The sequence below is a fragment of the Sceloporus occidentalis genome, unplaced genomic scaffold (assembly GCF_023333645.1).
Source record: "Sceloporus occidentalis isolate IW3139 unplaced genomic scaffold, rSceOcc1.0.p SCAF_5, whole genome shotgun sequence".
NCBI lineage: Eukaryota > Metazoa > Chordata > Lepidosauria > Squamata > Phrynosomatidae > Sceloporus > Sceloporus occidentalis.
In genome coordinates this window covers 74,503,841-74,526,551 of record NW_028316985.1, presented here as the reverse complement: position 1 = coordinate 74,526,551, position 22,711 = coordinate 74,503,841, and the positions used below count along the sequence as shown (strand labels likewise).

Genomic DNA, 22,711 nt, shown 5'->3' with positions numbered 1-22,711 from the left:
CCATATTCAGATATAAAGTACACACAATGTGAATGCTTAAGAAGCACAGCAGTTCAGGAGATGCACCACCATTCTGGGACATCATTAAGATGAAAAGAAACCCCCTTTTCACCTTTCCTATGAAGTAGCTAACCTGTATTCTGCCAGATGCTCCCTTTCCAGTTAGAAAATTTTAATATGGCCTTTATTCCTTCCTGACAAATTCTCTCAAAATGCCATTTACCTAAACAAAAACACTATACATTTTTAAACGGTCGTTTCAGAGCTTGTATTTAACCAATGCATCGTCACTAAGAGAGCAGTTATGGTGTAGTGGTTTGACAGCTGGAACTATGACTCAAGAGACCAGGGTTCGAATCCCTGCTTAGCCATGGAAACCCATTGTGTGACTGTGGGCAGTCACATTCTCTCATCCTCAGAAGCAGGCAAAGTCAACCCTCCCTCTGAACAAATCTTCCCAAGGAAACCCAGTGATAGGTTCGCCTTAGGGTCTCCATAAGTCACAAACACCTTGAAGGCACATAAGAACAACAAAATCCATCATTATCATATAGTAATATGCTCCTTCATTATCCAAAAAAGACTGTCGGCAATGAACAGTTAGTCCAATGATAGTGAACATGTTTTGCAGCAGGAAGTCTCTGGTTCAACCTCAGATATCTCCAGTTGGAAGGACAGATAGCAGATGATACAAAAGAGATCTATTGGAAGGAACTATGTCAAACAAGTAGACAATATTCATGGGATGTTTTTACAGTGTAACTCCAGTATTCTTCAGCACTGGTTACGGTAGCTGGGATTTACAGTCCAACAACATTTTAAGAGCCACATGAAACCCAGCCCTGGGCTAGAGGGTCAATCAGCTTAAGGAAGTTATTCTTCCTTAAACTGACTGTAAATTTGTATTCTAGTTAATTGAGGACTGGTTTAAGAGCTCTTTATTCCCTTCTGGTTTTGTGCCTTTGCTGCCAGCTGTAACATTCCTTCATTCCAGGATGGGCCAAAGGCAAACAGCAGGGAATTCCTCTCAACTTGAAATCCAAACAATTTCAACCACTACTTCAAATGTACTGCTCAATTAAGTTGACAGGCCTTTTGTGCCCAGTTTCTCCCCATTCTCATAAGTGGCAACCTCCTCAGTCAAAATACTATTTTTGCTGCTATTTTGTTTACTGTTCTCCACTTTCTTTGCTCTCACTACACACACAAACACACACATGGTGATGGTGGGAACTAAGCACAATGTGTGAGTGTGGGTGTTGGAATCAACAGTGCTATTTTATTCTGGAAAGCAAACTGGTTACGGTTCCTATTTATAAGACATCAGAGTACTTTCAGAGGCACACATTTAATGCTTTACTACAGGCCATTTGAGTAAACTGCATATTGAACATGCCCAATTACCTAATAAATATTGCAACTCATTAGATTTACCAAAAGCAAGGCAGCAAAGCAAAGAATAAAAAAAATGCACCTATGCTGAGTTTGGTTGTGCTGACTGTGCAACTGGACCTAGCTAAGAAAGCAAGAAGCAAAGTACAGATTGCCAGTAGCAGCTAGCATTTGTAAGTGTTGGCAACAGTGAGAGGCAGATAAATTACCTGTCAGTGCACATCTCTTTGTCTTCAAAATTCACACACCTCTCTCCATGTACCAACTCCTCATTGCCTAAAACCTTTCAAAGAAGCTCTTCCCAGTCAAAACTTGTCTATATTTATTTGCTGCACCAACCAGAAATCATTCATTAATTTGTTACCTAGCCTTTCCACTACCAATTATGGGCAAGGTATCTAAGAGCTGCCAGCAACAAGAACAACATCAACAAGCAAACAAATCTAAATCTATCTACACAATTTAAATAATAATAAAAAACCTTAAAAGGACTGATTGAAAAGATGTGACTTCACATCTTTTCATGCTGTTCCTAAAGGTAGCAAGACTGGCAACTGTTTGTAGTTATGAGTAGAGTGTAATCCACAGTCTGGGAGCAACACAAGATAAACCCTGTAGGTACTGAAAGGCATGCTCTAAGGGTTTCTGAATTCCAACATGGTGGAACAGAGTTTCAAGCTGTGATCCTTTCCAACCTCATTCTGAACAGGCAACTATGGCCTTGCCTGTAAACGTCATCCTCACCCTGAAACTTGTGCTGCCAGTTTGCACAATGCATTGCAACTTCTGGTAGAATACTGCAGGTTTTCCTCCTTAATTCAACCTTGCCCTGGAGTTGGCAAAGTCATGAGGAACCCCGGTGTTTCCCTGAAGCCCTGGGGTTAGCGTGGAGTTTAATGGCTTGCGAACAGTTGTAACAGACCTGAATCAGCCCAACCCACTGGTTCCATGCCAGCCACTTACCATCCCCCTTCCCAGTGTAGGGAAAGGGTATGGCATACCCCCAGAGCCACAGCTTCCATTAACTGCAGGGGTTCTATGGACAGGTTGCCTGGTTCACCACTGCTTTTTTCTGAGTGTGAGCTCATATGTGCAACCAATGAGAAAAGAGGGTAGGGAGACCGCTGATTACATGGCTGGGGCCTCCCCGATCTCATGGGTGGAGTCTCCAGAGACCTCAGCCATGTGATCTGGGAGTCCCTCTACCCTCCCTTCTCTTTGGTCACACAGCAGATCCACCCTCAGGAGAAACAAGGGCATGCCAGGAAGCCTGTCCATAAAGCTCCTACAGGTTGTAAACCACTTAGACACTGCTTAGGCGGTATGAAGCGGTATATAAATGAAGCTTGTTTGTTTGATTCTGGCTCCGGGGACAGGAGAACGCTGATGGGTGTAATGCCAGCTGGCCCATGCAAACAACGCTGAACCACAACACTGGGTGCAGCCTGGTGCATATGGTTGTCTTTGTGGCCAATCCAGGAGCCAGTCTTAGAACTGGCCCTAGATGTAAAGCCAATGTAGACAAGGCCAAAATTTAATCACTTAAAGTGCAGGAGCTGATATTACTGACTACAAGCCAAGATAAAAGGCCCATATTTATGCATGTTTGTGAAGTATTTTACTGTGGAACAAAAGATTTTTTTATGTTCTGCTTTCCTCTCACGTGGGACCTAAAGTGGGTTACACATTGAAACATCAAAACAATACACAGAATGACAGAATCAAAGCTAAAACAATCTGTAATATAAAAATTAGAATGCATTAAACAATAGTCCACTTAAAACATTAATTTAGAACAGTTGAAAACACTTAAAAACCTCTTGCACATTAAGAACCAGAGTTGTTTCTCTAAGTAGACAATGAGGAACAGAAACTGCTGATGGCTAGAGATAATGTCATCCCATTTGGTAAATTTCCAAAGCTAAGCCAGTTGAAAAGGATGTATCCTAAACTCTCTGGGTTCTGAGGAAAATATAATTCACAGGTTTCAGGGATATAGACAGGCACATACAGGATGCTACTTATCCAGTGATGTCAATTTTTGTTAATTTCATTTTCACACAGAGAAATGAAAAATTTCAGAAGTGTTCTCCTAGTTGGATGAAACTACCAGTGGGTTTGTGAATTTCTGATAATCCTCTGTTTTGGGTCTTATGGAGAAAATTTCATCTGTGAAAATTTTTTACATTTCTGCACTGTTGCATTTCCACAAATGAAATTTTCACCCCAAACCCCAAATGTGAAGAAAACATAGAAAAAGGAGCAGAACTGGTATACCCTCTTGAAACAATTTTCTTATCAAGGATGAGAAAAATTGTGAATAATATTTACTCGGCTGCTGTCTACACTGCAGGAGGAACTCTGTAGATACAAAGGGGTACAGAGTGAGAAATGCTTATTCCACTGAAATAAAAAATATCATACAGAGAAGGGTTGATATGTGTGTGTCACAGTACTATCTAATTGTGGATTAGGCTGCCAAAGGTGAAAACTTTGCCTCTGAAGCGATGCTGAAGTTATATTTCACTGACTAGTGGACATTTAGGCTGCATCCACACTGCAGAAATAATCCAGTTTGACACCATTTAATTTCCATAACTCAATACTGTGGAACTCTGGGAACTGTAGTTTATTATGGCACCAGAGTTCTGGCAGAGAAGGCAAAATGCCTCACAAAACCACAACTCCCAGAATTCCATAGCATTGAACCATGGAAATTAGTGTCAAACTGCATTATTTCTGCAGTGGAGATGCAGCTTTAGTGTACTTTTTATGAAGTTAACCATTTCAGTAAGGCAGTGGAAATCATTTTACTAGTAAAGCCACAATGATTTGACTCAAGAAGGGGACATCATTCCTGGTATGCAATATACATACCAGGTATGCAATATACATATGCAAATAAGCAATATACAGCATTTTTGTAAACACTCAGTTATGCAGCTACCACGTAATACACCTTGAGGAACATATGTCTGGGGCACTGTTTTCCTAGTAGGGAGACATTATAGTTGTTCCGGACAAGAAACTAAAGTAAGTAATGTAGTATTAAACAATACATTTTGTATTATGTTATTCCCAACACAGTTCATGCAGGTTTTTAAACACACACACACACACAGTAAACAATGGCTAATGTCAGTACCTCTCACTGCTCTTGCCACCAGATATTCTAAACATAATGCTATTTCTCACATTCCATGGAATTATTTCCCTGTGGAAACATGTGTCAAAAAATACAGTCTACACTAAGACAACAATTTTTAAAAATTCACATTTGTTCTCCATTATAGCAATGGTTTAATGTAAATGTTTGATAAAGTAGTGGGAGGAAGAACTGGCAATGGACACATTTGTGAAAGCCAAAGTTATTTTGTATAGATCAACTATTCCATTTCCTCATAATTCAGCTTCAAATTTTGAAATAACCAGTCATCACTTTGTACTCAAATGCTCCAGCATGAAGTCTATTATGCTAGATGCCATTTCTGTATATTTATTCACAGTCTTCAGCTGAAGAACTAAAAAGTGGTTGAACAATTCTGTCATTTACTACATTAGTTCCATTAGTGGTCAACATCTGAGAGAAATACTTGAAATGGGTAAAATGCTAATGTTCTCAAAAAGTTTTCTTACTTTTCTCCAGGATGCATGACTTTGCATCCAGTTAAGAGAAGTATAAGGGATAATACTGTCTGTCAAAAAGAAGGGGGAAAAAGAACCTTAAATACATGTAGTCATTCAGAATAGATCATGTATTAGAATGAATGATAGAATTCTATGTCTTTCAGTCTAATATTATTTGAATCTTAACAATGTCACTTTTAATATTTCTTAGGTCCAAATCACACTGCAGAAATAATCCAGTTTGAGACTGCATTAACTTCCCTGGTTCACTACTAGGGAATCCTGGGAACTGTAGTTTATTGTGGCACCAGAGCTCTTTGAAAGAGAAGGCTAAATGTCTCACAAAACTACCGTTCCTAGGATTCCCCAGGACTGAGCCAGGGAAGTTAAAGTGGTCTCAAACGAGATTATTTCTGCAGTGTGTTTTGGACCTTAGTCTACCAAATTATTTCATTGGGTCAACTAGTGTTAAGAGTAGAATTAAGAGCCTGAAAATTAAACCAAAGTTGCATCTAAACTATGGTGTTTGTCATTAGACTGTTCTTTTCTGCCACCTAGACAACCCTTGTCATCGTAATGATGGTAAGCTACCAGTTTGGCCTTACATCTCACTGGCCTACTGAATGTGAACCAGCCCTTTGGGAACTACACAATTCATTTTTAAAACATGTTTTTATGTCTCTCCTACACAAATTATATGACAGATTTTGAAACAGAACATTGTTCAAAATGGTTCAAAACTAAATCTCTCTACTAAAATGAAATCATCTACCTTTGGAGACTTGGCTGGTGGCAATATGTCAAAAACAAGAAACAAAAAGTTCAACCAAGGTATCTTGGGTAAAAATGTCCATGGCTATATCAAAGCAGTGCTGCAGTATGCCAAAAATGATAAAAATTTCAAGCAGTCATGCATAATGCCTGAAATATGACCAAAATCTATGTACTCAGAAGTCCCCCACTTTCCCTTTTCTCAGAAGACTTTGCAAAGAACATACTGTAGACACTTGTATGATCTAGTGTGGTTGGATTCCCCCACCCACCCCGTTCACATGACTACTAATTTCATGTGTAATTTACTTCCATTCCTTTCTACAGGTATGATCTGATATGGCACAGCTTTGATTAAATACTCCTCTGCAATCAGGGCTAATAATTAAGCAAACAGTTGGTAATGCTTTTCCACACAACTGCCTATAATAATTGAAACCTTACTACACATAAACCCACAATCCTGGACACTAAGCTTGATGTGCTGCAGAACAGAACATATGGCATCAAGTCACTTTCATGCATCATGAATTCCTGAGAAAGTTATCATACTGTTTATGTGACATTACTTCATGGTATAGTGAAATGCATTTGAAAATGTAATGGTTAAATCTCTAGGTTTACAAAGAAGCTTCTCTTACTACCTTAAACAGTTTAATAATTACTGATTTTGGACAAGAAATCTGTAATTTAAAAAAAACAGGAAGAGGAACTTACGTGCTCTGGATCTTCTTTCACTTCACTTATTTTTCCACAGGTTACCTGTTTTGTTCACCTAAAAGGGAGGCAAATATACAGCACACTGTGTAATTGTGATATTTTTCCAAACCTTCAATATTTTTTTTAAATGTATGGAATACAGTATATACGTCAGTGAGTATAAGAGTAGCCAGTATCATGACATAACATATCACGGGTTCTTTTTAGGCCTCTTGGAGGTCGTGGTGTTTGGTTGCCGTGGTCTCCATCCAGGGCAGAAAGGGGCAGTTTCTCGCTGCCCCTTTCTGCTCATTTGTTGAGCCCCTATGACTACTTTCTGAGATGCATGCAGACTTAAGTCTATGAAAGCTTATGCTACCAACCTCTTTCTCTCATTCTCAAAGGTGATATATGATTCTTTTGCATACTGATCTAGAATGCTGTAGAAAGTACATGAATGACCAAATACTCAAGGTTTAGCATGATTACATCTTTCTGAAATAACCCCAACAATGTAACAGCTGTCTGCTGATGCATACAAAAGAACAAAATTAATTCATGCAAAATTTCTAAACCATCCATCTAGTCCTTTTAAGCAGCTAGTAAAGATTAATTGTATTATGGCCATTTAAGATTATACCCTTTCTGTAGTGCTTAGAGCACACTCAAATTGTTTCATAATTTTTATTTTGCTATGGTGTTCAGAAGTATGTACTGTGAAATATCACTGGAATTTGCTGTAGGCTGATAAAGTTATGTCATCAGGCACAGCTGACCTCCCCTGTGGCAAAATGGGCTGCATCTTAAATGACATGCCTACCTTATGTTATGTCACAGTTCAGAATTACAATTTCAGATGGCTTTAGAAGTCTTTTGTCCTTCCCTTTACATAACTAGTGTACATTGTTTGGTATGAGACACCAACTAGTATAGCCACACACACACATATACATACACACATATCTGTGGCTTCTGCATCCATTGATTGAAATATCCATGGATAGAATCATTCTCGGAAGTGCAGTCCAAAACAGCAAAGGAGCACTGAAACAGACATGGTTTCCCACCCATGTCTCTTTAGACTGAGGTACGGTGGATCCTATGTGTTTTGTCAGTTAATCTAGATTCTGTCTAAGTCCTCTTATCACCTTTTGGCCATCTAGACTTCCAACATGTAAAGTGTGTTAAAATTAGAGAAGCACATTTAACATCAACATTCCACTTAAGCATTCCTAGGTATTAGAAATCAATGAAATTTATCTGGGAAGATGAGCAGGCTAATATACAGTAGGTAATCATTTATGTTATTTATTATATGCAGTCATAAATATACAAACATGTACAGTCCCCATAGGGAGAAATACGGACATGATTACATTTGGGTATTTTGGTTTCATCACATTGTATTACATTGCATACAAGGCATCACTCATTCATTACATTACCAGCTATAGCAAGTCAGATGTTAAACTTTCATTAGGACTGAACTTCTATCTCTCTGACTCTTTAGTAGGCTTCTTAATAGTTAAGACATAGAGGAACATTACCAATTTAAATAATATAGCTTAGCCACTTATCTATTAAGAAATATCATATCTTTAGTTGAGGAACTATACATATCTAGCTATGCATATCTAAACAGGAATCCAAGGGGTTAAGGTCCTTGGGCATTGTTAAATCTAACAACATCCATTATGTATCCATCAACATTCATAATGGGTGTCCATTACAATCAGGAAGCATATCTATTTTATCATGCCCTTGTTGATTCTCAACAGCAGTATCTATCAACATGTCTGGGCAGTTAATCAGTTACAGCCTGACTTGGAGGTTATGTTGGAGCCTTCTCTTTAAACATTGCAATTGCAAAAGCTGTCTGATTCCTCTAGGCTTCTTTTATTCCCTCCCTAGCCTCCACCCAGCCTAACAGATGTCTTATCTGATCCAATCAAAACAATGGCATTCATGGTGTCCCATTTATATCACCCAATCCAATTAGAGATTTAGAGATGATGTCACTCCCAGTACAGTTGGAATCTTTGGTTGACTGCCATCCTGACTTCATCAGTCACTGCATCTGCTAGGAGACTTAGTGCTAAAATCTGCTCATATCCCAATGCTGATAGAACTTTTTATCCCTTTGTTCACATTCAAGTATTCATTCTGCTCACTATTAGCCTGTCTCTTTGTTCCCAGTAACATACACACACTAATATAGACAGCGTTCTACATTATATCATATACATTATATTCCAGTGGGTCTTAACCTTTTCTTTACCAGGGAACTCCTTGAAATATCTTTTGTTGCCGTGGACCCCCCAGACTTAACTCAAGATTTAAAACCCTAACTTCTATCAAATACTGCACTTACTATACATCTTGACTTGGAACAGCTGAGTTTGCCTTTTGCTCCATAAGTGCTGTGGCTGCAAGAGAAAGAGGCAAGGACAGTGGGAGAGCAGGAGAAAGAGGCAGGGAGGAAGAGTGAGCTCCCATGGGGAGGCTGGTGGCTGCAGTTGGCAGGGGAGGGAAGGGAAGGGGCTCTGTTCTCCACTGCTTGCCCAAGCTGCCCTCCCAGGCTCCTTACCTCTTCTGTGCCTGATACCTCCACATGCATGCTGACTACAGGAGAAATATGCAGGAAGGCAAGCAAGCTGCCCAAGTAAACTACTAGCAGCAATGGTGTCCAGCAGGTGAGGGGAGAGCTCTATTCCCACCACTCACCTGGGTCACCCTCCTGGGCTCCTTCCCTCCAGCTACAGGTGAAAGAGACAGGGAGGGTGGGTAGGAGAGAGGAGAAAGAAGAAAGGATGGCAACTAAACACGCTGGGCCCCCTCTGGCCCTCTGTAAGAGCGCTGTGGACCAATAGGGGACTATGGGCCACAGGTTAAGAACCACTGTTATACTCTATCGATTATAATCTGTATCCTCTGTATATATCCAGGACTCAAAGCTGGCAGCTGAATCAGATCAGCCTATAATGCCATTTTAAAGCTTCTAAGATTTTTTTTTCCACAGCAGCTCTTTGTATGTTTTATAAGAATCAAGCAGAGGAATGGTGAATGCTCATTTGGGTTTTTAGCCAGCTAAGTAAAGTGTGACTGTACAGGAAATGTTCACAGCCATGTTATTACAAGACTCTCTTCTGTCTGTAGGCAGTCAGTAATGATCTTGGGACACAGCTGCTGAGCACAAGCTGGAAACTAAGCACTACCCATTCAGAATATGAGCTTTCAACCATAGTGGACTGCCTGATCTTAAGACATATATAAAGATTCCCAAGTCACTGTTTCACACAGTACCTTAGTCTTTACATTATAGATAACTCGAGAGCAGCTGATGAGCACAGATGGCACAACAATTAATTTTAAATCTAAAATCTAAAAAGTTTGGAAACCAGAAGATTTTATTTTGACTAATGACATAGGACTTACTTTTCCTTTAGAAATTTACTGTCCCACCACAAAATACAGGCAAGGATATTTTATTCTGTCAGGAATAGAATCAAGGCTATGGACAGTAAGGCACAAATGGTTCCACCAAATATATATTTCTACTACAGCAGTCTTAACAATTAATTTCAAAACTGAATTGGAAGTGCCTTTTACACTTTAATAGACATGTAAGACAGTGATATATAGGGACGAGGCAATATTTTCTAGAGTAAAAAGATTTAGGAAGAAAGGATGCTAATATAGCCAGAACCATAAAAAGTGAAATCAAATTGCTTTCTGAAGCAATTCACATTGTTAAGCTGCAATTGTGTTCTGATGCTTACTCCTACCAAATGTGATGGCAGACATGCAACCTCACATCATAGGACACATGCCAGAAGGTTGCATTCAAGAGCAGCTCCCTAGAGCACCTTCACAGCATCACCCTACATCTTTTAAATCAGAAAGTCTTTTCCATAATCTCTGTGTTGATGTGTGTGTTTATACGGGTAGCAAAATAGAATTGTTACTTAAAACGAAATTATTCTTCAATATCATATACTGAAATATCAAAAAGCTAAATATCAAAACTTAGTAATACCAAAGTCATATGGATAATTTTTTACAGAAACAAGACAAGGAGATATCCTATTTGGGTGGATTTTCTGCTTTTGGAAAAAGGTCCACTCTTGGAGGAAGAGAAAAACTTTATGAATATATAACAAATGTGTGCAGGTCAATAGAAGGAGACAAAGATTGACATAACCTCAATAACTCACAGCTATGTCTCCAGATCCTCTTATATTAAGGAAACAATCCTACTTGTTTGGAAGCCCCTACATTGTACCAGAACAATTTCTGACCTTTTGGGTGTTTGAAAGGTGAAAGCAAAGCCCCTTATTCAACTCTGTAATCTGTTTCTCCTGTGACTTCCAGTGAAGCTTATACTATGATTATAGCTCAGTCTCAGATGACTATATTCCATATCTTTTCAGTTTTGGAAAGAACATGTAAGAAGCCAGATCTATCAAACATTCTACAGATTCCCCTTAATTTTTTTTAAAAAAACATGCAGCAAATGAGAGAAACAGAGAGTGGATACAATTAAATTGAATAATATGAATGTAAACTCAAAAGAAAACTCATATACAACCTGAGAGTCATACAGCCTGAGGGTTAATTGTCGACTGATCAACTCATATAAATACATACGTTTCTGAAAAATCCCAGGAAAACTGGGAACAAAGACAGCTGAAAATCAGCCTATAGTGATTTCAGACTTTATACAGTGAGCCCGCACCAACCACGGACACACTATACGTGGCTTCAAGCTTACACTGAAGCTGTGCGGCAATAAAGTGTATGGCACACATGCTGCAAATATGCACCCCATTCTTTTCAATGGGGTGTGATCATACGCGGAATTCCCCTTACATTGGGGATCTGGAGTGGATCCTCCACATAAGGAAGGGCCCACTGTATAAATACTGTATATACTCATGTATAAGTCTAGACATTTTAGTCAAATAATTGAACCAAACAACCTGGATTGATTTATCCACAGGTCAGTGTATATACGGCACCTTAGCTCATCAAAATAGGAACCATCAGAAGCATTTTGAGGTGGAGTCTGAGTCAACACAAATGTACTTCCTCAGACACTGGTTTCAGAACAAAAATTTATAATACTAAATGCTGAGTTTGTTGCATATTTACTTTCATAGAAATTTAGGGAAGTTTTCTTGCTCAGAAATTTTAATCAAATAAATATATTTTATGTTCTGTCCATCTAAGGGTGATGATTCATGTGGTGGTGATAAAAAGCCTTGGGCTATCATTTTACTACTGCAAATTTATTATTACTAATTAATATGCATTTTCTACTTGTGAAGGAGCTGAAATCAGACTCAGATTTGGAGTTGGACACAAGAAAAAGAGTAGCTAGAGTCAAAGATCTGGTGTAACACCTCAACAGCCATATCAATAATTTATTCTAGTGGGAATGTATTCTCTTAATAGAATACATTCCCGCCAGAATAAATTATTGATTATTCAGATGCTAGACATGTGTGAATATATGCTTTTGTACATATCTGGAAAAATGCTAGGAGATCTCTTTTCTCACCTAACTACTGTTAAGAAATCTCTATATAAATAAGGGCAGATATGCAGTTATTCTGAATCACAAAGAACACTAACTATAGGGCAATTCAAGTTCCCTAAAGCTCCAGCCTTTGCTAAGGAAACAAAAATATTTAAACATAAAAATATCAGAGCCAAGCCTATTAGGGTCTAGCTCTAAATCAGCAGAGTGGCAGAAATGTGTCCTTGTCTAACTATGCTTCTCTAAGAACTGACTCAAAAACAACACAAGTAGCTTGCAGTTTAAACAAAAGTTTACTAGTGGTTTAAATCTTCATATGCATAGAGGCTATATCCTAAGCTAGCTAATGAATAGTTCAGGTAACGAAGAAATCTTTATCTCACCATCTTTCCAAAGAAAGTTGAGAAAGGAGGAAGATGGGGAGCCCAATAGGGCAGATTATTATTATTATTATTATTATTATTATTATTATTATCATTATCATTATCATTATCATTATTATTGAGAAATCTTCCCAATGGGGGAGTGACCTGAATCACATGGTTTGTTTATCAATTTGCAGAGTTATTACCCAATAGTTCAGTATGAGTGAATTTGAATAAGAGGTGATAGCAGGATTTGTATGCAGGAAAATCTATCAAAGGAGGGGAAGAGAGAATGCAAAAATCTTCTAACATTAATATCCTACCAATTCTTCTCTAATCTTTACAAAAGCAACATTCCTTAATTATATAACTGTTATCTTATTCTGGTCTCCCCCTTCTGTCAATATTTTGCATTCATAGTTTGTGGAACACAAAGTGGAAAAGATGAACAGGAATAATTAAAGGTAAACCTGAAAACACCTGTTGCCAAATAATGTGGTGGAGAATCATAAGGAACTTATAATTTAATTAATAATTTGTTTTATTTATATACCGCTATTCCAAAGAGCATAGCAGTGAACAGCAAGTAAGCTAATTAGCAAGTAAGCTAATTTGCCCCCAACAGTCTGGGTACTCATTTTAGCGACCTCGGAAGGATGCAAGCCTGAGTCGAGCTTCAGCCCTTTTGCTGGTTTTGAACTCGCAACCTTGTGGTTTTTTTTTTTTTTTTTTTTTTTTTTAGTGAATGGCTGCAGTACAGGCATTTAACCACTGCACCACACTGTCTTGTGGACAGGTTTACCTTAAGTGTTTCAAAAATGATAGAAATACTTGATGTAGGCACTTAAGAGAGCAGAATTACTTTCTGTTGGATGGTTGTCTTCAGACTCACAAGCATCTCTTCTTCTTCTTCTTTTTTGCAAAGTATTTCCCACTTGTGACATTTCTTTCAAAAATATATGTAAAGCTACTACAATTAATGACAATCTCCAGGGCAGAATATGTACCAAACTGTGCTATCATCATTATTTTCAGATTATGGATAGTGTCTGAGGGTTTTGTATCACAAAACTGACCACTATCTGCTCTATTACATTCACATTTATCTTACTTTAGGTGAAGGGTTATTATAGACACAGTAGTCACTGCTCACCACCTCAAAATTTAAATCCAAGGGAGCTGAGATTTGAAATAGAATCCCCATTTCTAAAAGGTGAAGGTAGATCCTTCCAGTGTCAGATACTATGCTGAATGCTGATAACTGATGTTTAAATACTGACCTGATCTGACAGATTATTCTGTATGATGTTTCAACCCCCCCCCCCACAAAGTATTTAGCAAAACTAAAGAACCTTGAAAAGTGCATTTCTCATTTTTTAAAAAATGAACAGGCAATGCTTGACAGAACTAGATATAATTGTTTTAATGTATTTTAGGCATTTTAATTTTTTTAAACTTGATTTTAGCATCGAATTTGTTTTAATTATTGTACCTGTTTAATTCTATTTTAATACAATATTTTTGTATGTTTTTAACTGTACAGTGTTTTTTTATTGTTGTAAGCTGCCCTGAGTCCCAGCTTTGGGAGAAGGGCAAGAAATAATAATAATAATAATAATAATAATAATAATAACAACAACAACAACAACTATACAACCAAGTTCTCTTGGAAAGAGAAGCTTTTGACAGCAATGGTTCCCACCAGCTCTGTGATTCCTGCCAATAACATCTGGACATCTAGATTCTGTATACTACAACTTCTACCACTCAACATAGATAATATTAAGGAATGGTGGGATTTATAGTGACAAGTCTCCATAGTCCTGGGTTGAATTGTGCAATGCCCAAGAAAATGGAACACTGTGCAATTTAACTGGCTATGCTGCCAAGCTGTGATGGAATTCTAATGCAACACTGAGGTGGGGAGATGACCTTTCTACCCTGATCTAGTTTAATAAGACTTATTTGTTGATATCAGAAAAGGTATTAAATTCTTGATGAAATGTTGGCTCTATTATGAAAAAATCACTATATTATCAAATTACTCATCCAGTTTTGGTAAATTGCAGGGTTTTCTGCTAGTAATAGTAGTCTGCAGTAGTTGTACTGAAGACTACCATTACTGCTACACTTACATTTAGTCATTTGGGAGTGTTAAGATGACTTAGACAAGGCTGAATATAGCAGCATGTCCATATTCATTTGACCCTATTAATTTCTATACCTGTTTTCCTGAATCCAAAACAACTTTTTATGTTTGATGGATGTGCTGCATGCATTACTCTGTTTTCATCCATTTAAATCCAGATATCACATAGAATACAGTGTATTACACACACAAAAACAGTACTGCCTTTTGATCACAATGCAAACTGTAGAATAACTTTCCAAATATGCTACAATTTCTGTATCTTCCCTTTCAGGCAATTTACTCACTATGATTTATCAGCACACTGGAATTAGGGAACCAAAAGATGTATGTTTTTAAAAGGCCATTTTCGATGGGATGCAGGAACCCCAATTGTGCTATTATACACTATCAAGGGAAGCATTTGTGCATTTCCCCACACCATGTTTCTCTGTTAGGCAATGCATGACAGCACTATGTACTAAGGAGGGGTGGGATGAGGCTTATACTGAAGAACACAGGGAAAAGGTGATAAAGTACACATAATGGGCAAAATGACAGTCCATGACAGTCAAACCAAGAACCACCTCAGTGATGGGGGAAAGTGGATGATGGTGGAGTGTGTTGAAGTGGCAGTTTACATAAAGAGGATAGACAGCTGTGATTTTGTGTTGCAAATTTTTTGAAGATAGAAGCTGATCTAAAGTAAGCACAAAAGTTTTGCCATTTATAGCAGGCTGCATGAGCCTAGGAGGCTGAAATCCCTACTAGCAAAACCACATATTCCGGATCTGCATTAGTTATTGTTTTACAGCTGAAACTGTTAAAAGCAGAAGCTCTGATTAAAGCAGGGGCAGGGAACATGTGATGTTCAGGATGGACTGCCTTATCAACCCTTACCTGCATACTCAAAAGTAACGGAAAATGGGTGGTAGAGGACCATAGCTATGCCAAACATGTGTTCAAAGATAGGATTGCACAGCATAAGAGAAGCAATCAATCATTCCTTTATGCCAGTTACTTTGTTTCTGTTTATGGCCATTATTCTAATCCAGTGTTTCCCAAACTTTGTTCTTCCATGTGTTTTAGAATTCAGCTCCCAGAAACTGTAGCCAATTTGGCCAACAGTCAGGAATTCTGGGAGTGAAGTCCAAAAAAAATTGTCAGACCAAAATTTGAGGACCACTGCTCTCATCCAAGAAAAAGAAATAAAAACTTGTATATCAGGGTTAAAAAAATTCCCCCAACAAAACAAAATTCTCCTTTCATGTGGAAGCTAATCATTTTTCTCTTTGTCTCTCTCATTCTCTCTCTCTCTTTACAATAACAAGAGAGAAAAACCGCATTTTGGTATGGTCTTTCTTTGTAAGATAGGAAAACAGCATGTTCATGTGGTTTCCTTTCCAAAAGCAAAACATGGAATGATGAACTAGCTTCTGAAAAGAAAGGGTTAACTCGCTAAGGAGAGTCCATCAGATTCTCGTAACTAATGTACTCTTCTTGTAGGCATGGAGGAAATCCACAACGGCCACAGACATTCCTCTCTCCTTTCAATGGTGCCCTTTGTGAAATGAATGTTAATGGCTAACCAAACCACAAACAATAAAAAGAGTTTTAAAAGTGGCTCCACTTAAATGCTAAGAATTCTTCTTCCTTGCAGGCTTCATTTCTTTCTTTACTTCCCAGTCCTCTACTTTTTGTTCACAAGACTTTTTCTCTGTACTCAGAAAGTACTTCTCTGCATACTGTTTATCAGCAAGCAAGGAACATATTAGTCATCAGTTTATGGCCAAAGAAAATCAACCAAAACCGCATTACTTGCAAGCTACAGAGTCTGCAGTTATTGTATTGAAGATTCAGGAAAAGGACTCTTTGTACTGTGACACAAGTCTGTAAGTCTCCAACCCTCTACAGTTACATCTGATCAACTGGTATGTGAGGGGATTGTGGTGAGAATATGAATGAACTCAAGGGATACACAAATCCAAAATGATTTGGGTCAAAGGTACATCAGACTAAAATATACATCTATCCTTCTAAGCTGAGAGGTGTGTGCACTGCACACATACTCTTTCTATCTAAAAGTGAAGCTGTTGCGATTTTAATAACTGAGGGAATAGAATTAGCAGGTTTCTGTGGATGTTGTTTATGCACAGGAAACATAGGCTTAGCTCTCACAAATAGCAAATACAATGGACATCTATATCGTTCCAAACTTTTAATGTCATCTCACACAACTGGATGTAACTTTTTGCCTAAGGTCTTTCTCATACATACTTGTGCATATAGTAATGGACACATGAAATGACATATGTGAGATTCAGGGCAGTTTATCTTCATCTTTGTTCACAAAGAAAGTGTATCCACGCTCAATCACACCAAAATTATAGCCCCAAATTCAATTGTTAGTACTAAGTAGACTAGAGCCATTAAATCAATGGGACTTAGAGAAATTTTGAATTATCATGTTCTCTTGTTTCAGGTGGTCTGCTCTAATTAGTACCAACAGCTGGATTTAGGATAATACATTTATTTTCACAAATTTTGTAAATAAATAAATAGGCAAGGCATAGGCATGCCAAATAAGGGGCACTTTGACACTACACAAGTATGCACTACGATTCCACTTTAAGCGTCATGGCTGCTTCCTATGGAATCCTGGACTTTTTAATTTGATAAGACACTAGAGCTATCTGGCTCAGAATTCTAAGTATCCTTCCTAAACTACAAATCCTAGGTTACCACATAATGTTGTCAGGCCACTTTAAATGGAATCATAATGTTATAACTGCATTGTATGAAGGGCCCAAGGAATTGACCGCAGTACTATATTATATATACTATATGGGAAAGGCAAGTAAGGAGCTATGTGACCAAAGGAATACAGGAACTGGTGCGAACTGGTTTAGGCAAAATTAGGTAGAAAGGAGAAGTAACTAACAGAGAATAAGCAATTATAGTTCCCTAGCTTCAGAATAAAATGAACAAGAATAAATAAGCAATTTGAATGTTCAGCTAAAATTAGAAGAGTTTCCTAGAAATGGTCTGTTTGTTTACCCCGTGATTGCTTCCCAACTACTTCCCATCTAGATAAAAAAAAATTAGAATGGTGTGCTGAAATTATAGATTCCCACAATATATCTCAAAACACTTATTCATAAATCTCACCAATTAGAAATTTTAGGCTGCATACTTTGTTAACAAAGAAAAAAACCACTAGGGTCTAAGATGCTGATTTGCATCTAGACCTGCACAGCACTGATACTTGCTAAGTGGAGAGCACTGTGTAAAAATTATAACAAACTTGACCTGAAAACGTGATCTGCATTTACAAAATGCACAAAAAAGTACCTATATTAAAAGATCAAAGGAAATTGCTAGTAACCGCTACACTGTTCCCTCGTCTATGCACCACAGAAAATGCAATATCTGATAGGATGGTGATATAATGAAGCAGGAAATCTAGGCCATATTTAGGCAGGCATTTGCAAACTTTTCAAGGTGGCAAGCAGAATCTAATTAGCACACGAGGTCAATTCCTTGACATCAGTTTTTGAAGACAGAGCTGTGCTTTAAGACGCTTAGATGAAATATGCAAAGCTACTGAAAGACATCCTATCAGACTTCTCTTATTAAATTTTTGCCTCCAACAATATCTGGAGGAAGGCAAAAATTTTCTGGATGAAGAACAAAGTAAAGGTTTTCTGGATCTTAATTTGCTTTATAAGACCAAAAGGGCTAATCTGACCATGCCTTTTTACTGGTATGCAGAAGAAACAAAAACTGGAATAGGCCAAATGTGAAAAGTCAACTGCTGCTTGCTTTCTCTTAAGGGCCAAACCTGGTAATATTTACTATGCATTTCATAAAATGATGTTATTTCACAACTCCCATTCCCAGTTTGCAGTTGTTTCCCAATATTAGCAAACCAAAACCAAGACCATACTTAGTAGGGGTGAGGGTAAGCAAGAAGAAGAAGATCAGCAGTTACCAGACTTGGATTAAGGCCTTGCTTGACATAAGAAATTCAGATCCAAGCATACCCAACAGATTTGAAGACTTTTATTATTTCCTACCCATCTCTTCCCACAGGCTGAGGCAGGGAACAACAACAATTAACTAGCAAACATCATCAGTTAAAAAGACATCAGTCAAAAACACACATCAATTTAAAAGGGCAAATGAGATGTAAACATATTAAAATAATCCATATTTAAAATTCACTATTTGAAAGTCATCTGGATAAGCTTGCTAGAAGAGAAGGGTCTTTGATGCTCTTTTAAATTCGGACAGAGTACAGTGTGCCTTTGCTTTACGCAGGGGATCCGTTCTGGACTCCCCCGCGTAAAGCAAATACCACCTATGCTCGAGCCCCATTTAAATGAATGAGGCTTGTGCATGTGGTGGTGTGGCGGCATGCGCACACCATGAGCACACGCCCCATTAATCCCTATGGGATGCGCCACCTGAACTCTTCCTGGAATCCAAGACAATCAAACTGAGGTTGTGGCCATATCATGAGATGGCATGACTCATTAGAAAAGACAATGCTAGGAAAGGCAGAAGGGAGTAGAAAGAGAATTCTGTGCCAGATAGCTAGACTCAATCAGGAAGATCAAGGGCTTGATCCTGCAGGACCTAAGCAGAGCAGTGGAGGATAGAGGGTCTTGGAAATGTTTTCTTTATCTCTTCCACTGTGAATACATGCTTTCTAGGTTTTGTTCTGTTCTTCTCATATACAGGGTCATCATGAATCGGGGTCAGCTCAAGGTCAGTTAACAATAACAACAACAGGCCTCTAACATTACATTTCAAACCTATTTCAGTTTTCATGAGGAATCACTGATGAGTACTCTTGAATATCAATTTCCAACCATCTGAGAACCCACCTGATAGGCATTATTACTTTTTAATTAATTTCCACATTTAATTTGTTTCCTAACCAACATATCACGAGGAACTTTGTCCAATTATTTGCTGAAATCAAGATAAATTATGTCCATAGCACTGTAAATCAACTACTGTAAGTTACTATTTAAAAAAAAAAAAAAAAGAACTTTCAACCAGTACTTATTTTCTACAAATACATTCTTCTTCTTGTGTGGGTTTTTCTTGGCAAGATTTGTCCAAAAGGGGTTTGCCTTTGTCTTCCTCTGAGGCAGGGAGAATGTGACCTGCCAAGGTCACCATGGGGGTTTCCATGGTTGAGCGGGAATTAAAACCCAGTCCTTTAAAATTGAGTCTTTTATCATCCATTCCAGTCTCTTCCCCAGTAATGAAGTCAGACTGCCCATTCTGTAACTTCCCAGATGGACTACCTGTCAAAATAATGCACCAGCCACTTGGATTTGCAGGCTATTATCTTCAACACAAACACTGTTGTGAAAGCAGGAGGCCAAATGAACTACTGAGACTCTCACGTTAAAGAGCAGTGTGTAAAAACTACACTCTCAATGGCCTGTTACAGACTGCCAAAATAAAGCTGCTTCGGGTCTCTTTGGAGGTATGCTATTTAAATGATGCATGGGTCCTAAGAGTCCGGAGGTTGCGCCAAAGCCACGCTCCATTCCTAAGCACTGGAGTGCAGCTTTGGTGCAGCGTCCGGATTCTTAGGATGCATTCATCATTTAAACAGCATACCTCCAAAGAGACCCGAAGCAGCTTTATTTTGGCAGTCTGTAACAGGCCTATGTCTCTCATCCCACTATGAGTTCATACTAAGTGAATCTACTAGGACTGATGCATGAAGGATTCTTGGACATCTTGTTCACTTACAAAATAAAACTCTAAAGACCTGAACAGACAAGCCAAAATAAGGCTTTGGGTCACTTTGGAGGTATGCTGTTTAAATGACACTCGCATCTTAAGAGGCCAGGAGCTGCGCCAAAGCTGTGCTCCAGTCCTTAGGACTGGAACATGGTTTTGGCATGGCTTCTGGACTCTTTGGATGCATGTGTCATTTAAACAGCATACCTCCAAGACCTGAAGCAGCTTTATTTTGGCCTGTCTGTTCGGGCCCTAAAATAAACAATGGCTCCAAGATCAAGAATTCTTTCTACTTTTGTACCTTTACCTGCCCAGTTAATGCAGTGACAGAAGCTACTCTTGCTTTTGCAGGTGCTTAGGGAGCAGAAGAGCTCCTTTTTTTTCAGACTGTGCCTCAGGATTTTTTCTTGGCCCCTTTCCAAAATCATCAGCAATACCAGTGAAAGGAAGAAAAAGGCATATTTTACCCTTGGGCTTTCTCCCTGCTGAAAGGGCAGCTGCAGATGTGTGAGAAACCTTCGCAGATAATGGCCAGAAGAACATTTCACAAAGGGATGCAGTAGTTGACCTAAATATAACGAAGACCTGAAATTTCTTCAGTTCTTGTAACTGATAAAGATAAACTTCTAGCCTTTTTGTTTTATTCGAAACAACGTGACTTGGGATGGTTTCACTGTAACCAATTTTTAAATTTTTCCTAGCAGGTTGAGTCTCCCTTATCTGAAATGCTTGGATTCAGAAATATTTTGGATTTTGGATTTTTTTGGATTTTGGAATACCTCTTTGCATAGAGATACATACAAACACATGCATGCGAGCGCACAACAGAGAGAGATTTTGAGGAGACGGAACCCAAATCTAAACACAAATTTCATTTATGTTTCATATACACTTTATACATCTTAGTTTGAAATTGTAGGTACATAAGAATGTTTTTGTTTTGTTCCTTATTTAAAAGTAAGTGTGTAACTTCTCCATGTCATTCAGAACCACCACATGATACCAAGACCAAAAATGGCAAAGATCAGATTCTCTACGTGCTGTTACATAAGTAAGTACGTACATACACATAGTTCTTATAAATATTTTGGGGATGTAATTAGATGAATATGTTGTATTAAACATTTTATTTATCATCGTAAAAGAAAATAGCCCCAAATTTATTCTTCAATTTTTTCTAGAAAAAGCCCAATCCCCCCTACAACCATTCATATCTCTGAAGATGCCAGCCACAGATACTGGCGAAACATCAGGAAGAAACTCTGCTAGAACATGGCCACATAGCCTGAAAAACCCACAAAAAACCATTCATATCTCTGTTTCTTCCCTGTTTCATATAGGATTGTGAGACTATTTTTTCTGATTTGTACATTTATTTGTACAATGTCTCAAATTTACACAACTCTTCCTATTGTCTAAAGTGTATCTTTGCTTATTTTTTTCCAGTTTTGTTCATTTTTGCCAGTCAACTTTTAAAACATGCTTATTATTTACTGGATACCTTTATCCTTAAAGAAATGTCATATAACACTGCAGATGAAGTGCACATTTGCTCATGGGCAAGTTTTGAAAGGAATGAAAATGCTACTTTTGTCAAAGATGGTTGAGTCCAATGAAATATCTTTCCATTCCAATCAAATACATTCAATTTGCATTTTGTTGTTGTATGCCTCCAGGTCGTTTCTGACTAATTTTTACACAAAGCTATCATGGGTGTTCCAAGACATTAAAAAAATGGAAAGAAATGGAAATCTAAAATGAGGGTGCAGGATTAAGACCACAACAGGACTAACATCTGCTCCAAGCTAGGGTATCTGCTCTGACTAGCTCCCAATACTTACTTTTGTATACGGATGGGGACTGAAAGACATACTGTCAGCTATGTTTTAAAGTATATATAACTGACATATAACATGCAGGCGTGCTATAAAAGGAAATGGCATGCTCACCACATTGCATGCACAAGCCCCATTGTTTTCAATGGGGCTCGAGAATTCACGGAATTTCCCTTATATGGGGGGCGGGATCAGGAATGGATCCTCGCATAAGGGAAGGGCGTGCTGTATAACTGTACTGTACAACTGAGCTCCACGGACAATACAAAAGAGAACCATGTCCTAGAACTTGTCTTAGAGCCAGACTATTAAGTTTCCATCTTAAAATATCAGTTATGAAAGAAAAAGATAATGGAAGTACACCAAGGAAGGAACCATCCCATAATCCCTAGGAAGGGAGTTCCAAAGCCTCGGAGCAGCCACTGAGAAAGCCTTCTCCAATACTGCCTGTAAAGCTATGAGACCAAGAGAATGGCCTCCCTTTAAAATATGAGGGTTCAGACAGGCCTATATAAGAAGATAGTCATACAGACAGAATAGATCTGAACCATATGGAGAAGGCATAAAGTACGGACTGGGTCCGTATTAG

At 38.3% G+C, this 22,711-nt stretch overlaps 1 protein-coding gene across 3 annotated transcripts in view; it reads right to left on the bottom strand.

Moving 5' to 3' along the window:
* Positions 1-22,711, bottom strand: part of LOC149312328 (plexin-B2-like) — a 377,818-nt gene that overhangs the window by 178,684 nt on the left and 176,423 nt on the right. For all 3 annotated transcript variants that reach the window (XM_089524408.1, XM_089524410.1, XM_089524409.1), the window contains one exon: positions 6,508-6,565. The gene's annotated coding sequence lies outside the window, so the exon portion shown is untranslated. The remainder of the gene's footprint in view (positions 1-6,507; positions 6,566-22,711) is intronic.